Here is a 16,078-nt window from a genome sequence, read left to right as displayed (position 1 = left end):
TCTGTTCTTCTCCTGGAAGAACCGGTGGAGGAGGTCGGGGAGCAGCCCCACCCACAGCCGCATCAAGCCGAGAGCTCCAGAGCTGCTGAAGGACTGCCGGTGGACTGCCCAAGACCAGACACTGCTCCTCCAGCGTCTCAGCCATAGCCCGCGTCAAAGAAACCTAAGGCAGATTGGCCCCGCCCCCCGGGAAGGATTATGCTGGATATATGAGGAGGAGCCGGACGAGGAGCAGGATGATTAATCGACCGCTCGCTCACTCTCCTCCTTGTCTTAGATGCTCTTTTTTTGTCTATGGCAGCTGGTATGTTCTGAATGTCTCTGTTATGTATGTGAATTCTACTACTCAGGGTGGAGTTCTGAATGTCTCTGTTTTGTATATGAATTCTACGGCTCAGGGTGTCTCCACGCCCCTGCGAAGGTGTCTGATGAAAATTTTCTTTTACTTGTCCACTTCCGCACTCACTGATGTTCTAAGGTTTATAACCCTTGCGTGGGCTTTCAAAGTCTATGGTAGCGCCCCTGCGAGGGCTTTCAATTTCTGTGGAAGTGCCCCTGCGTGGGCGCTTGGTCTCAAGGCTTCTGCCAATGTGTGGATGAAAAGTTTTCATGTCAAGGCCCCTGCGTGGGTAGTCATTCGAGTGCTAAGGACCCTAAACGGGTGGTTTTTTTAGTGTTGTAAGTCTAGAGTGCCATCCATGGCCTCTGGCATAGGACTTCATGGCTGTAACTGTTTTCTATTTTAATGTAAATAATAGCGTAGCATAGCTTTAACGATAAATATATATATATATATATATATAATGTCTAATGTATTTATATAGTTAAAGATAAAGAAGTTATGTTAAAGAATCTAGAAATATAAAAGGGGAAAAAATGAATTATATATATATATATATATATATATATATATGAAAAATTAAAATAAAATAACTAACTAATAATTAAAAAACATAAGACAATATTTAAAGTTAAAATTATTTAGCTCCTACATAATAAAGTTCACTTTGCTGCCCTTCTCTCACACATATTCCCTCTTTTACCCATCTCTCATTTCACACATATCCCCTCTTCTAGGCATATCTCATTTCATGCATCCTTCATTCCACACACATTTATAGCTCTATGTAATTTTCCTCCCACACATATACCTTCCTCTATCCCTTCCTCTAGGCATCTCTCATTTCATGCATCCTTCATTCCACACACATTTATAGCTCTATGTAATTATCCCCGTTCACATGTTTATTGAAAATAAAAAACAAAGTTGATGTATACTCATATATCCAAGTTGCATAAAATCAATATATCAATTTCCCCGTTCACATGTTTATTGAAAATAAAAAACAAAGTTGATGTATACTCATATATCCAAGTTGCATAAAATCAATATATCAATTTCATTTTGAGTTGAGGAAGAAGCTTTCATTATTCGTAATGCAAAGATATGGGAGAAGTACAATGAAATCCTCTCCCAAATTAAAAATTCTTAAAATACCTTTTTTTTAATCTTAAATCAGTTGAAATAATAGAAGCAAGACAAACTCTAAGAAATATTTATATTTTTTACATTATTTAACCATGCTTCACTTGTGTAGTGCGAACAATGAAATATTTCTTTGGATTTTCATATTTCGTACAATGAAACTAATTACCTAGTCATAAGGGGTATAACAAACTTCATTTAATATTGGAGAATAAGCACTTATTTTATACACGTGAAATGAAACTTAGTATTTAGGTAGCTCAAGTAAAATGACTCCACATAGACACAATATTAGGGACAGTTAATCGTTTATCAAAAATTTCATGGCTCAAACTTTTGTAGTTAATTTTAATGTGAAGTTTGAAAAATAATATAGATTTTAACCATTGAAAGTTATGCAGAGTGAAAAGATGTGGAATAATATTTCATTTTCCTTCTTTTGCATCTGTATACTAAGAGCTAATGAACATAGTTAATATTTACAGGTTAATATCAAATGTATTAAATATGAACAAAATTACAAATTAAAGTTTCTATTGCACACTCTTTCTCACACACATAAAAAAGAGACATCATTTAATACGAGATACATAATTTATATTTAAAATTAAAATAATTTCATTTAATATGAGATAAAAAATTTATATTTAAAATTAAAATAATTTCATGTCTATGAAATCAAGTATCCATTCTAGGCTCGTTCTACCGCACATATCCCCCTTCTGCATATCCTTTCTTACACATACATTCGTAGCTCTATGAAACTGCTCTCATTCACATGTTCATTAAAAACGACAAACAAACTAGAGGAAGCTGATATTGTTCTTAAGATTAAAACATTTTACACAAAAATCAAAATAATAGAATTTGCTGTACATATTCCAATAATTAAGAATTAAGATTGAATGAAAGAAAAACAAACACCAAGTAATATTATATATCAAGCAAGTGTATACCAAGAAATACAAGTTGCACAAAATCAATATATCAATTTCATTTCAAAGTGTGGAAGAAGATTACATTATACGAAATAAGAAGATACGAGAGAAGCATAATGAAATCCATTCTTGCACATCCACACTTTGCATGAATTTAAAATATTAAGGCATTTGATATTATTTGAAATTCAAAGAAAATGAAAGTACTAAAATTTAAAATTATTAACTACATTTTATTGAGTATCCTTTGTAGATATATGTAAAATGTAATATAAGGTCTCAAATCATAAGCCATAATCATTAAGAAACACAATTAAATTAACACAAACTATATTGATATTCATATTACAATCATTAGCTATGATTAAAATAAATATTATACACCAAAGATATATATGAAATCTAAAACTATCCTCAACTATTCATTTTTAGTGTGATTAGTAACAAAATATTAGATATACAATAAAAATTAAAAGCTTATCCTCAAAAAGTTATGTTCTATTAATGTTTTTGGGCAACACCACGAATGTTTTTGGGCAACACCACGAAAGTCATGTCCATACAAGATCTTATGCAAACTTAAGAAAACAGATTTATGGCAGAAATCATTTATATCAATAATGAGAATGCCCAAAAACTAAACTCACTAGCTCATTCACTATGTTATTCTAGCATCTTCTCTTTAACTATATGTTCCCACATGCTAGGGAAAATGACCAATAATTGTTCTCTAGTAAATAAAGAAAACAAAATGAACTATAATTTATCTCGGAAACAAAGATTTTTTTGTAAAAGGTAGGCATGTGGAAATGTAAGGGATTATGTAACAAGTCCTATAATTGTGTTTGACATCTAAAGCAGTATTCAAAATCCTCCTACGTAATCACAAAAGTAAATGCAGTCACCCCAATGGGGATTGGGATTGGGCTCTTGTGAACCATAATATGGGAAAATACAACTACAAGGGAATACGAGAAATTGTATCAAGTAATTATTTTAGGTGAAGTTAAAACTATTAGAAAATCTCAATAATTAAATACTAGTAAATAGAAAATTGAATGTGCCAATATTTAAGGACACTCACAATATGCAAAATCATATATGATGATTGTTTAACTATCAACTATCTTTCATATCCATGATGTATTGAACAAATTTATCAAACATATATTTAATGAAATATTTCAATGGACCAATTGTAATCTCTAGCTTAACATGTTCATTAAATATCTACTTCTTAATTTCCATATACCCTTATTGTAATTGAGTAGCCAAGACAAACTTCTCTTCATTAATACTAACAAAAGTAATTAGCCATTTCCTAATTTCTTCGGTAGTAAAATTAGTTATATCATCAAACTCTCTTACCATTGATTCTTTTAGCCTCTCCAATTCTGCTATTAGTGTATCTCTTGTAATTAACTCAGAATCATGTATGGTGTGATGCCCATTTATATGTGAAGAATTTATATCGCCTTGGTAAACACATCACTTATTCTATTCTTTATGCTTACACATTCAAAAATAATGTCTTCTAGTATGTTGATACTTATAGACCATCCAACTTTGATATGCTTAGTTTGATTAGCATTTTGGAGTTCTCCATCTTTTTTTCTATATCAGAAAACAAACCAAGCCTTTGGCTAAAGTAAGTAAGTCATTGTTAACAAAATTATTTTCTTCCTTAACATTAATTTTAATCAAAACTAAAAATGGTTTAATTTTCTATGCTAAATGTAGCAGATAAGAAGTTTTTTTCCATGCATATTGAATGATTTCTAATCTTCGACATATATAAGTATAATATGAGATTTTACTACATCAACGAGTTTGAAAACATTATTAGTCCTATGGAATGTGATGGGAGTAAAAATTTCTAATGATGGTGCCCATATTGCTAGTGGAGTTATTAACAAAAGACCTAGATTTATTGCATTTTCCAATTGTTTTATTGTCACTTTTAGTATTAGGTTCCCTGCTTCCTCTTGGTAAATAGTCACTACAAGTGCATTACTAGTATCTTGATGTAGTTTGATGAGTCCATTGGCTGCAATTCCACACACATCGACATCCATTTCTACTTGATCAATAACCTTTTTATTATGGACCTTTACTTTCTCAATTCTAAGATTTTTACTTCCCTTGTTATAGTTTGAATCTTGGAAAGTGACAGGGAGATCATTGAAAGTAATGGATTATTTAGTAATTTACTCCATTATTCTCTGATTTTTTTGCTAGAAAATTACTAACCCAATCAGGTAGCATATCGCTCTCAATTTCCACAATCATATCTTATTCAATGCTTCCTATTTTTAGGTAACTTTTCAACTTTTTTGATTTACCCATGTGCATTATATCTAGAATGAATGTTCGAGGAGGCCCTTCATCATCTCCACCACCTGATACCTAGTCTTCAATCCTTTTTTCACTTGTAATATCCTTTCTCTTTCTTTGATTTAAGGGTGAACCTATACTAGTACAAGATTTACAAGGTAATCACTTGTACTGGAGGATGAATGTTCTTTGAGTGTACTTTGTTTGTAGGCTAATGCTCGATTTTACAACAATTTATTTAGTACCCAATACCATTTCTTGATTGTTTCTTAGAGAAATGTTAATCTCTTTGATTTCCTATGCAACTCTTGTAAACAAGTCAATGTATTTAACAATACCTAGGTGTTTAGTAAATAGGCTTTTTGGATCAAAGCCTCATCAATCTTCAACTTATCTCAAGCTAAAACAACAAAAATACTTTGCAAACTCTACAACATGAGCCACATTCTTTAGAATGACTTGTCCAATAGTAAATGGAAAAGGAGTAAATTGAGTTTTCTTTTTCTTTTCAAATATAACTAGCCAATCATGATATTGTTTACAAAATTAGACAAAAAAAATACCTACCTATGAAAATTCTTGGCAGAAATAGTGGTTAACCTTTAAACCAATAAATTCTAATAACCATATTATTTTATTTTCCTTCACGAACCAATTTCCCCACAGGAAAACTTTGATTTGGCTAAATATTCAATGGGGCTCTTGTCCAATTATCATGTAAATGCTCTTCTTTACAAATACATCTTATATTAGACAAAATTCTAAAGTGGCTTCTTAATTCCACAATATTGGATACTAGAATTCTGTTGACTCTTCATTAGAATTGAATTTAGGTTTATGGGGTAATTCATGAAGACATGGCTTGAGATGAGGGATGCTATCACTTTCACCATCATAAATAATCTATTGCTTTTGGACAAATTGACTAACTAAAAAGATAATTCATTTTAAATAATATCAACCCACTCGAATAAACAATATTTCTTATATGAGTAACAGAGTAGATCGAGAATGAATTTTGGGACATTGATTGTATCTTTTCATCGCATTAGACAAGCACATAGAAAAAAATGTCTCTAAACGGTTTCTTAAACAAAGAAATATTTAGAAAAAAATATCATAAGAAACTTGAGAACTTGGCAAAATGAATTCTTGAATGATGTTCATGCAACCTACCTGTTAATCTAGAAAACTATTTACTTCTAATAATTTTAAGCGTATATCTAATTTTGGTAGCTTGAATATGCATCTGGATGTTTTTAGAGTCAGAGGAATTGGAGTCTTCTTCAATGCTAGGATATTTTTTCTTCTGTTTGAGTAAAAATTGGTTGTGCACAAATAAACAATTCCTCTAAAATCAAACACTTTTGCAATGCATGCAACATTAGACCAAATCTTATCACTATTCTTCTCTTCCATTGGCAAATTCGCATATCGATTATACACATTAAAATACTGAAATATGTCATCAATAACCAAATGTAAGTTAGTTGTATTAGTACAAATATATTATTTCCTTCCTCTACTAGCCATTTCCACTTTGTATTTTAAAATTTATCTCAATAAGTAACGTTTTCAATTCCCTTTAAGTGCAAATTTCTTGATATGCTAAATAATCACCATTTGTTACTATTTTTCATGTGAACTCCTTTTTATAGATCAGTCTCAATAAATAGAAATTGAAGATTTAGAAGCCAATACTTATGGGAAGAAGTGGAAATAAATATCAAAATTCCAAAGCTGTCTCCATTTAATTTGCACTTTCCCCCTTTAATATAATCGCTACACATACCCTAGGTGTCAGAAATTTACAAACCAAATTAAATGTGAATTCTTTGTGATAATGAGTATGGAAGCTAGTGTACAATCTATTAATAATAATTGTATGTTGGAAGGCAGGCTAGGACAACTGCAAATAAATATTGTGCGTAAACCTATGCAGTTATCTGTGTTACCAAACGAGTTCATAGTTGGGTTAACACCCACTACTATGTTGATGTAAGTTTACTCTATTTGATAGAAATGGTTTTTTTGTACATGGCAACACTTCCTAATCTCGCATACATGTTGATTTTATAATTTATCAAATGAATCTCAAAACATCTTAGTATTGAGTTAATATCATCGTGCGGAAGCTGAAAATGGGTAAAACACATTTTGCACAATGAAAGCTCCTTCCTTTGTACATGATGCTAATTTGTAATTTTGTTCTTTTTCCATGTGCATTGTGCTTCTTCCGCGCTTATTACAATGAAAGCCTCACATATATTTCCTTAACAATGTCAACTCAAACATTATAGTTTGAAGACCATCTGCAGAGAAATTCGAGAGGTGAAGCCGTAAACATCGAATGGAAAATGTGCATAATTTATATGCCATCTTGATATTTTTCACATATTTGTTTTATAACTTTGCTTAAGATTCTATAAAACTATTCCTCAAGCAACATAAAGCATATTTCTTTAAAGAGTGGAGATCCACACCAATCTTTCAATGTGTTGCCACCCACATTCGCATATGCCATAATGAAAGTTTATTTCCTATCTTGCAGTGAAAATAATGTATTAATTTTGTGGGGACTTAAATTTGTGGGAACAAGATTTAACAATATCAACAATCAAAAGTGAAAACAAATCTCTTGAAATCTATAAGAATTATAATTGGATACTTTAGAACTTGGTACAATTCTATAGTTGCAATCAAATGTGCTTCTCTGAAAATATTACATTTTCTTGAAGGAAAAGTAGCATTTTCTATGTAGGTAAGTTTAATTTAATTTCATTATCCGGATATGTGCATGTGCAGTTATATGAAGAAAACTTCCATTATTCTTCCCTCACAATTTGAAAGGTGGTATCATCATAAATAATGCTAATTTGTAACTTTGTAGTTCAATGTTCATATTGTTGGGTTAAATTTTATGTTGGTGCATCATTTTTCATGTAGTTTGTATCATTTTAAATACATCTCACTATCCTTCATATCAATATATTTGAAAGCTATTCAATCCTATACCTATTTCAATCTTTGTAAATATTACTCATAATCAATATCGTGATTTCTTTACATCGACCTCCAATCATTTCTGCAATCTGCACCTCCATGTTTCTCGTAATGAAAATCATATTAAGTTGCTTGATTTAATGAAATTGAGGTAATTAGTATGTGGAGTTTAGATATCTTTCATTAAATAGAGTTTTCTTTGCACCTTCGCATGCCACACAATGAAAGAGCTTCTACAAAAATTATGTATGCACATGGATGCATTTTTTTCTCAACCAAAATTATTATTCATGATTCAAAAAAGAAAAAACAAATCGTTCAAGTATGTTTCCTTCTATTTTTGTGCGCAAATATTCCATCACCTAAATATTAATTTTCTTTAGTGATTCTCTTCTAAAAGATTATGGTAGTCATCCATGATATTCATAAGTGACCTATCAGCTAATTTTCATTTCAAAAAAAAAAATCAATATAACTTATTAATGAGAATATTCAAAAGCATATAGGAATTATCATAAGAAAATTTAGGCAAAATTCCATTGCATGAAATACCAATTATAACAATAAACTATATGTCGATAACATGGTTGTGTGTTCAATCATGATAGAATTATGAAACTAGTGTGGAGATGCAAAGAAAAAAAGATTCCTCCACACTCTATACAATATATTAACATTATGGACATTCTTCATCTGCACTCTTGCTCTCAACAAAGTTATGAAGATTATACATGAGCTTCTTTTTCTCTCTGCACAACAAAAAAATTCATGATTTTTTTCATTTTTGGAAAGTACACAATCATCATTACACATTGCATCAAAATAAATCCTATTCGGAACTAGAACAATGTTCTAATTACACCTCAATTAATCCTTAATTAATTTTTAAATAAATTTTAGTGCCCACCATAAAAAATTGATTAACATTATGGGACATTTTTCATATGTCAAATTCCATGGGAATTGGCACTTTGGAAGCATGCATAGAAAAACAAAAAAAGAGCATACTTATATTTGAGTTTGATGGATATAGGTGCTATGAAAAAGTGTACGGAGAGAAAAATGTGTTTGGATATGCAGTGGTGAGTATGTGTAGACATGTGACAAGATAAAGCATGTGCAAAAATAAACAATGTACACACTTAAAGTATCTATCAGTTTAAAGGAATAAGTATCATTTGACTCCTTGCACAATCACATGAGCATAAAGTAATTCGATATTATACCTAATTGACACATGCAACACAAACATAAATCCAAAAATAGCAAATTTAGATATATAAAAAAAGCACTATTTATAATATAGAAGATCAAAGTGTATCCATGAAAATTTATGCAAAAGAACTATCTCAAAATTATACAAAAATTGGTAAACAAACTCTGAACTAGAACAATAATTAGTCTTTGGTCTTGAGAACCCTTAAAGAGTAACCAACAAAATTACACTAACAACAATTGTATTCAGATTCAAATGCCAACCCCCATAGCTGTGACTAAAATAAGCATTACAAACGGAATACATATCTAAGATCCAAAACTCTTGCTAAACGTTAATTTTCCTTATTATCAATTACAAGCCATTACATACAATATAAAAGATAAAAGTCATACACTCATAAAATTATGTTTAATCAACGTTGTTGGAGAACCCTACGAAATTGAGAGCTATAAAAGTTCATATGTAAAACATTATCTCAGAATTCCTAACCAAATTATTAAACAATCTGAGTATTAGACGAGAGTAATAAAAAAATCATTTTTATTATTTTCAATTACATAAAATTATATAATATTTAAAAGCTCAAAGAAAAATCTGAAAAACATATATTCATTTGGATCTTTTGCACGATGTCATAGAATTCAAACATATACAACATCTCATGCCAAACATCATCTCATAATTATTTACATAATTGGTAAACAACCTCAAAATTAGAACACACAATAATCAAAATTGAAACGAGGATTGAATACAACCACGGTCTAAAGAATAATATTTGTTGTGTAAATCACTTGTAAAAATATTGATACTTAAATTGCAAAAGTATATGCATTCATCACAATGGGTACTAGAACTGGGAACCCATTAACCATAATTTCAAAAAGGAACATACAAAAAAAAGCAAGAAAATGTATCTAGAAATTAAAATAGTTCACGATAAAATATCCAAAAAAAAAACTTGAATAATTAAACACTCTAAATAGAGAAATGAATTTTCCAATATTTTAAAACACTTATAGTAAGTAAGAGCACAGTCTAAAATTGTTTAATTGGAGGTTGTATTTCATAATCATGATTTCTATAAGGAACTCCATCACTTTAGCTTTAATGAAATATTTCATCATAGTGACAGTAATCTCGTATTTGACATGGCCATTGAATATATCCTCCTCAATGTCCCTAGCTTCTTCTTTCACTTGTGTAACTAAGGTAGAATACTCTTCATTAACACTAACAAAAATAATTAGTCATTTGCTAATTTCTTGTTTAGTTATATTATCAAACTATGTTTCCTTTAATTGTTTTAGCTTCTCCAATTAATCCATCATCTTGTCCTTCAAAATTAATCTACAGTCACATGTAATGCATGATCATATAAATCCAAAATAATCATGACCACCTTGACATAGGCTATAGCTCTTCTAATTTGTATGCTTCCACATTTGGAAATAATGTTCTCTAATGTTTTGATTCCCTTAAGCTGCCCAAATTTAATCTTTTTCATATGATCAACATCTAGGAGTCCTTGTTTCTCTTTCTCTAGATCAGATAGTAAATCAAACCCTGTCATAATTTAGTAAATGAACCTTTATGAGAGGGTGGTCATTGAAGGTAGTGACCTATTTGGAAATTTGCACCATATTTTTAATTTTTTCTTGTAAACAAGTACTAACCCAATTAGATAATATAGTGATGTGAACTTCCATGTTCATAGCCTCTTCAATTCTCCCTGTTTTGTGGGGACTCTTGGATTTGACTGATTCAACCATGTGTGCTCTTTGTGAAGTGAATCTATGAATAGGATCAACGACATATTGAGCACATGATAGCCGCCATAAAACATTATTTCACTTCTAGTTTTCTCTCTCTTTTCTTGATAGGTAGTTGAACTCATACCATTACTAGATTTCTCTCTCTTTTCTTGATAGGTAGTTGAACTCATACCATTACTAGATGTGCTAGATTGAGATTTCCCCAAATGATTTGTGCCTCTTTTATTGTATCTTCCTCCCATGCCAATGCTCTCTTATTCAACGATTTCTTCAAAACATATTAATAACTATTAGGGTTTTGTTGGTGCATTCTGACATTCCTCACTCCACTCTCTAGCTCTTGGAAACAAGTTGCTGTACAAAAGAGAATCTAGGTGTGTGCCGAAAAAACCTTCTTGAACAAAGGATTTAACAGTTTCAACTTCACTTAAGTTAAAATGATCTAAAGGCTTTACAATATCTGTAGCATGATATGCATTCTTCATAATGACTTCTCCAATAATAAATGACAATTAAATAAGTTGTTTTTTCTTTTTCTGTTCAAATATAACCAGCCAACAATGGTATTTCTTGTAGAATTTAGCAACAAATAACTATCTAGAAATTTTTTTGGCAACATCAATGGCTTATCTTGAAGACCATAAATTTGAATTACCATATTACTCTCTCTTTCTTTATGGACTTGTTTTCCAAATAACAAAACCTATGCCTATCAAAATATTTGAGGAGAATCTTATCCACTTACCATGTAATTGACTTTCTTTACAAAAACATATTGAATTAAACAAACATATAAAGAAATTGTATGCTTCAATAGTATGATATACTATAATTTTATTGGTTCCTCATTGAAATCAAATTTAGGATGATAGGGTAAGTTTTCAAACACATGGCTTGACAAAAGTGTTGTTATCAGACACACCATCGTAAATAATGTATTGCTCTTGGACGAGTTATCTAATTGAAAAGATAATTCATTGGAAATGATATTAGCCCAATTGAATATACATTTTTTTTCGTATGAGTGATAAATTATATAGAAAATGCATTTCAGAACATTCGTTATAGTTTCTCGGCACATCACACTGGTAGAGAGCTAGTAGAAATCCTTGAATGATTGTTTAAACAAATAAATATCTAGCAGACAAACATAAGAAGGAACTTGAGAATTTGGGGAAATGAATTCTCGAATAGTGTCAACCTCACATGCTTCCAACTTTAGGAAACTATTTTCTTTTGACAATTTTAAACACTTAATCAGTTCTTGTAACTTTAGTGATCATATGAATGCCTTGGGATTTAGAGGAATCTTCTTAGATGTAAGTGTAAGTTTTCTTGTTCTTGAATTGAAATTGTTTGTGCATAGATAAACAATTTTTTGGAAATAAAATACTTATGGAACAGATGCAACATTTCCTAATATTTTAGTTGAAATCTTGTTTCTTCAATTCTCTTCCATTGGCAGATTCACATATCGCTCTTATGTTGTTGATTAATGAAAGTTATCATTTATATTAGAAAGCGAGTTAATTGTATCACTAGAAATCGTCTATTTCTTTCCATTGTTACCCATTTCCACATTGCACTAAAAAAAACTTTGCTAATGAATAATGTTCTCAATCTAGTTTAACTTTACATTACTCATCTCTCTTCATAAGCACCAATTGTTACTATTACTCATGTGAAAATTGTTACACATGACACTGTCAATAAATATAACTTGAGGATACCAAAGCCAACATTTACAGGATGAAATGGAAATAAATCTTGAAATTTCAAAACAATCTTATCCATTTACTCCCCACTTCATTTTTGCTTTAATATCATTGATATACATGTAATAAGAAATATAAATATATGATATAAAATAATTATTAATTACCTATGATCATGAAAATTAGCTAAGATGTTGTCAATAATAATTATAAATAGAAAACTATGCAAGTACCATCACAAATAAATATTATGTCACTACAAGGAAAATACCTTATAGCATAGGTAATAACGAGGTTTTTCATGTTATAAAATTGGAAAAAATTGTAAAAAAAAACATCCCCTAAAACATTTGTTTGTGATAATAGATGTTTTAGTGAAGATTATAATGGAACTTCATCACAACTGAAAAATATGGGCGACTAGAGGTTTTAGTGAATGTTTTTTTTGTGGTGCACTTCATGGAGAAAGTAGCACTTATGCACTACATAGATGAAAGCATCAGGGCACATACATAACTAGAAGAACCAAGACTTTGAATGAAAAGAGCATTAATTCCTGAAATATATACCGTGAAGGTGCTTATTTATAAAAAATTCCATGCCATGTTGTTTTAAGGAATGACATCAGGGCACAAAAAAATAATTGCAGTCTTGGTGGTTTTGTTTAACAGTGATATTGCATATTATTTGTATAAATGCACTCGTATTTTAGGGAAATCAAAGTACCCATGCTATTAATTTTAATAATGCACTGAGAATGGAAATAATATTTTTTAGGTCCCGGGTGTTAGTTCTATGAAAGCACCGATGTGTTAAGAATTACAATGCACGAGGGTGTTAATTGCAAACAATACCGATGCTTGAAGAGTTGAATTCTCGGGTGCTATTTTTCTGAGAAAAGGCATTAGTCATGAAAAAAAGATGTTTTCACAATGCTTTTATATAACATAATGCACCAGTGTGTTTTTATCTTATGGATGCACATTTTCTCTTTTCTGGAAACACTCACCTATGACAAAGAAATTATTGTAATTTTTTAAGTGAGTTATTCATTGAAAAATTGACATATATATTATAAGAGTATTCATATAAACTAAAATCTGATTAGTGGATTTGTATATGATGTTTGGATTAATTTTTTATATTATCATATTTTGAATCTCTTCATTATAATATTTAATCTTCCATATATTTAATCAGTGGTGTAACATTTCCGAGTCACATTGAATAACACAATAAAATAAACGAAAATGTATTTTATTATATATCAATGGGAGGCTCTTTGTCATACAAAATAGTATTGTTATTGGTAAACCCTTGTCTTTCAATTGCGACACTATATCCATTACATTAAACAAAATTTCCACTAGCATAAAATGATGAAATTAATGACTAGGTCACTAAAAGCGTTAGTCACCGAAATTATTTCAAGTGAATTACTACTAAATTTGAGCAATTGTAAGTGAACAAACTAAAAATGACTAACTAAAACGACTAATTTAGTCTAGGGATAAAATATATGCTAATTTATTGTAACATTGCCCAATGACGTTGAATAACACAAAAATGACTAACTTAAATGAGTAATTTAGTCTAGGGATAAAATATACGACTAATTTAGTGTAACATTGCCCAATGACATTGAATAACATAATAGAATAAATTAAAATGTTTTTTATTATATATCAATGAGAGACTCTTTGTCATACAAAATAGGATTGTTATTGGTAAACCGTTTTCTTTCCATTGGGCCACTATTTCAATTACATTAAACAAAATGTCCACTAGTAGAAAATGATGAAATTAATGACTAGGTCACTAAAACCATTAGTCACTGAAATTATTTCAAGTGAATTACTATTAAATTTGAGCAATTTTAAGTGACTGAACTAGAAATGACTAACATAAACAACTAATTTAGTCTAGGGATAAAATATACAACTAATTTAGCCCAGCGTCGCATAATGACTTGCCAACAAAAACATGCATCTTGTGAAACACATTCCGAACACATTCCTTGTGTTCATGTTACTCTTTCTTCGAAGAAGGCTAGCATTGCTAACCCAAAACCATGCTTGCTTACTCTGTAAGTCTTGGATTGAGGCGAGACCTTGGCGCCTTCTCTCTCACACGTCTGGTTGCATGCCGCAAGATCAAAAGGCTTAAGTGCTTTAAATTATTCACCACTGTCAGAGCGGAGGTTAAATTCATTCCCTCGGAAAATAGCTCCATAGATTCTATTTCTTACACCTTGGAAATTACAGTGCCTGTTGTGAAAAGTTTCGGGCCAGCCTTATCTGATTCTTGTCTTCTTTCCCAACTACAAACGAGGTCGACTGGATTCCACGAGAGAGAAGAAATTGATCGTTGAAGTGTGTCGTGAGTCCTTAACTAGAGTCCAACATGAATAACACAATAAATATATTCATGTCAAGGTTTGTCCACCAATGTGGATTTGAAGAGCTTGCAGGTGGATCATTTTTTTGACATTGTGCCCCCTACTACACGAAATGAAAACTATGCCATACTCATGTACAACAAACACTTTACAACACCATAAAATACATGTATTTATGAATGACACTAAAGAGAGAAGGGAGTCTTGGAGAAATTTCCATTATATGGTAGTCTCCCAACATGGATTTGTTGTATTTTTCAACATCGTTGATGATGAAGAAGAAGGATATTTATAAATTTCGAAAAAATATGCTTTAGGTTTACTTTCTAAGGAAAGAAAGGATGATTATCCTATAGTGGAGAAGCCATGTTTGGAGACATGGATGCAAGGTGGTCCAGACTATATAGTTTTGAAGAGATTTGATATTGATGGAATTCATATCATTGGAAGTGTGCTTCGACAAAGTATTGGTCTTGACCATTTTGTTTGACAAGTTGATGGTATGGTGGTAGAGTTTATAGATTTAAATGAAATAATGGAAAAAACTAGCACATTTACCATGAAGAAAGAGAAACTCTTTCAACTTGTAAGAAAGGAAAATTCCAATCTTGTTGATGTAATTCTTAAACTTGGTATTTTTGAAAGGTCAGACATTGCCTAAAAAAATGAAAACTATGTACAAATTTTGGAGTATCTTCGATATGAATATGATCTAATCTAGCATTTGGTATTTTGGACTTAAAAATCAAGTTTGTAGAGCATAATGTTTGCTATTTCCTAGAAATACTCCAAAATAGAAAGTTTGGCTTCTTGGAGTGGCTTATCATAATATTGATGAGTACAAAGATAGTTATTGATATCTATAATATTGTTCAGGAGATAATATAGCTTTCTTTGGGAGGCTGAAATAATTCTAGTATAACTCATTCATGTGATACACCACTAGTACAAGGTTGGATAGATCAAGTAAATATTTTCCTAAAGAAATGAAGCCCATCAAATTCTTTGTGGTAGACTTCATCTAAACATAGGAGATTGCCTAAAGGCATTAATCTATTAATACAAACCTCATATTTGGTATGGATCTTTTTCTCATTCTTGGAATCCCACTTCTGTCACTGAATAGTGACAAACTTAAGAGTTAGAGTGGTTTCCTTTGGAGTTCCTGCTTCTTTGGGTTTGTGCATTTCTTTCTATAAATTTTCTGGAA

At 30.8% G+C, this 16,078-nt stretch overlaps 1 pseudogene; it reads left to right on the top strand.

Moving 5' to 3' along the window:
• Positions 1–294: 294 nt before the first annotated feature.
• LOC149247530 (protein RETARDED ROOT GROWTH, mitochondrial pseudogene) lies at positions 295–15,756 on the top strand (annotated as a pseudogene).
• The last annotated feature ends 322 nt before the right edge of the window (positions 15,757–16,078 follow it).

This window comes from Pinus tabuliformis, chromosome 7, assembly GCF_031772625.1.
Source record: "Pinus tabuliformis cultivar Carrire ecotype Pingquan chromosome 7, CPIR1, whole genome shotgun sequence".
Lineage (NCBI taxonomy): Eukaryota > Viridiplantae > Streptophyta > Pinopsida > Pinales > Pinaceae > Pinus > Pinus tabuliformis.
Note: the sequence above shows the minus strand (reverse complement) of the source record. Positions and strands in the feature narration are given on the sequence as shown.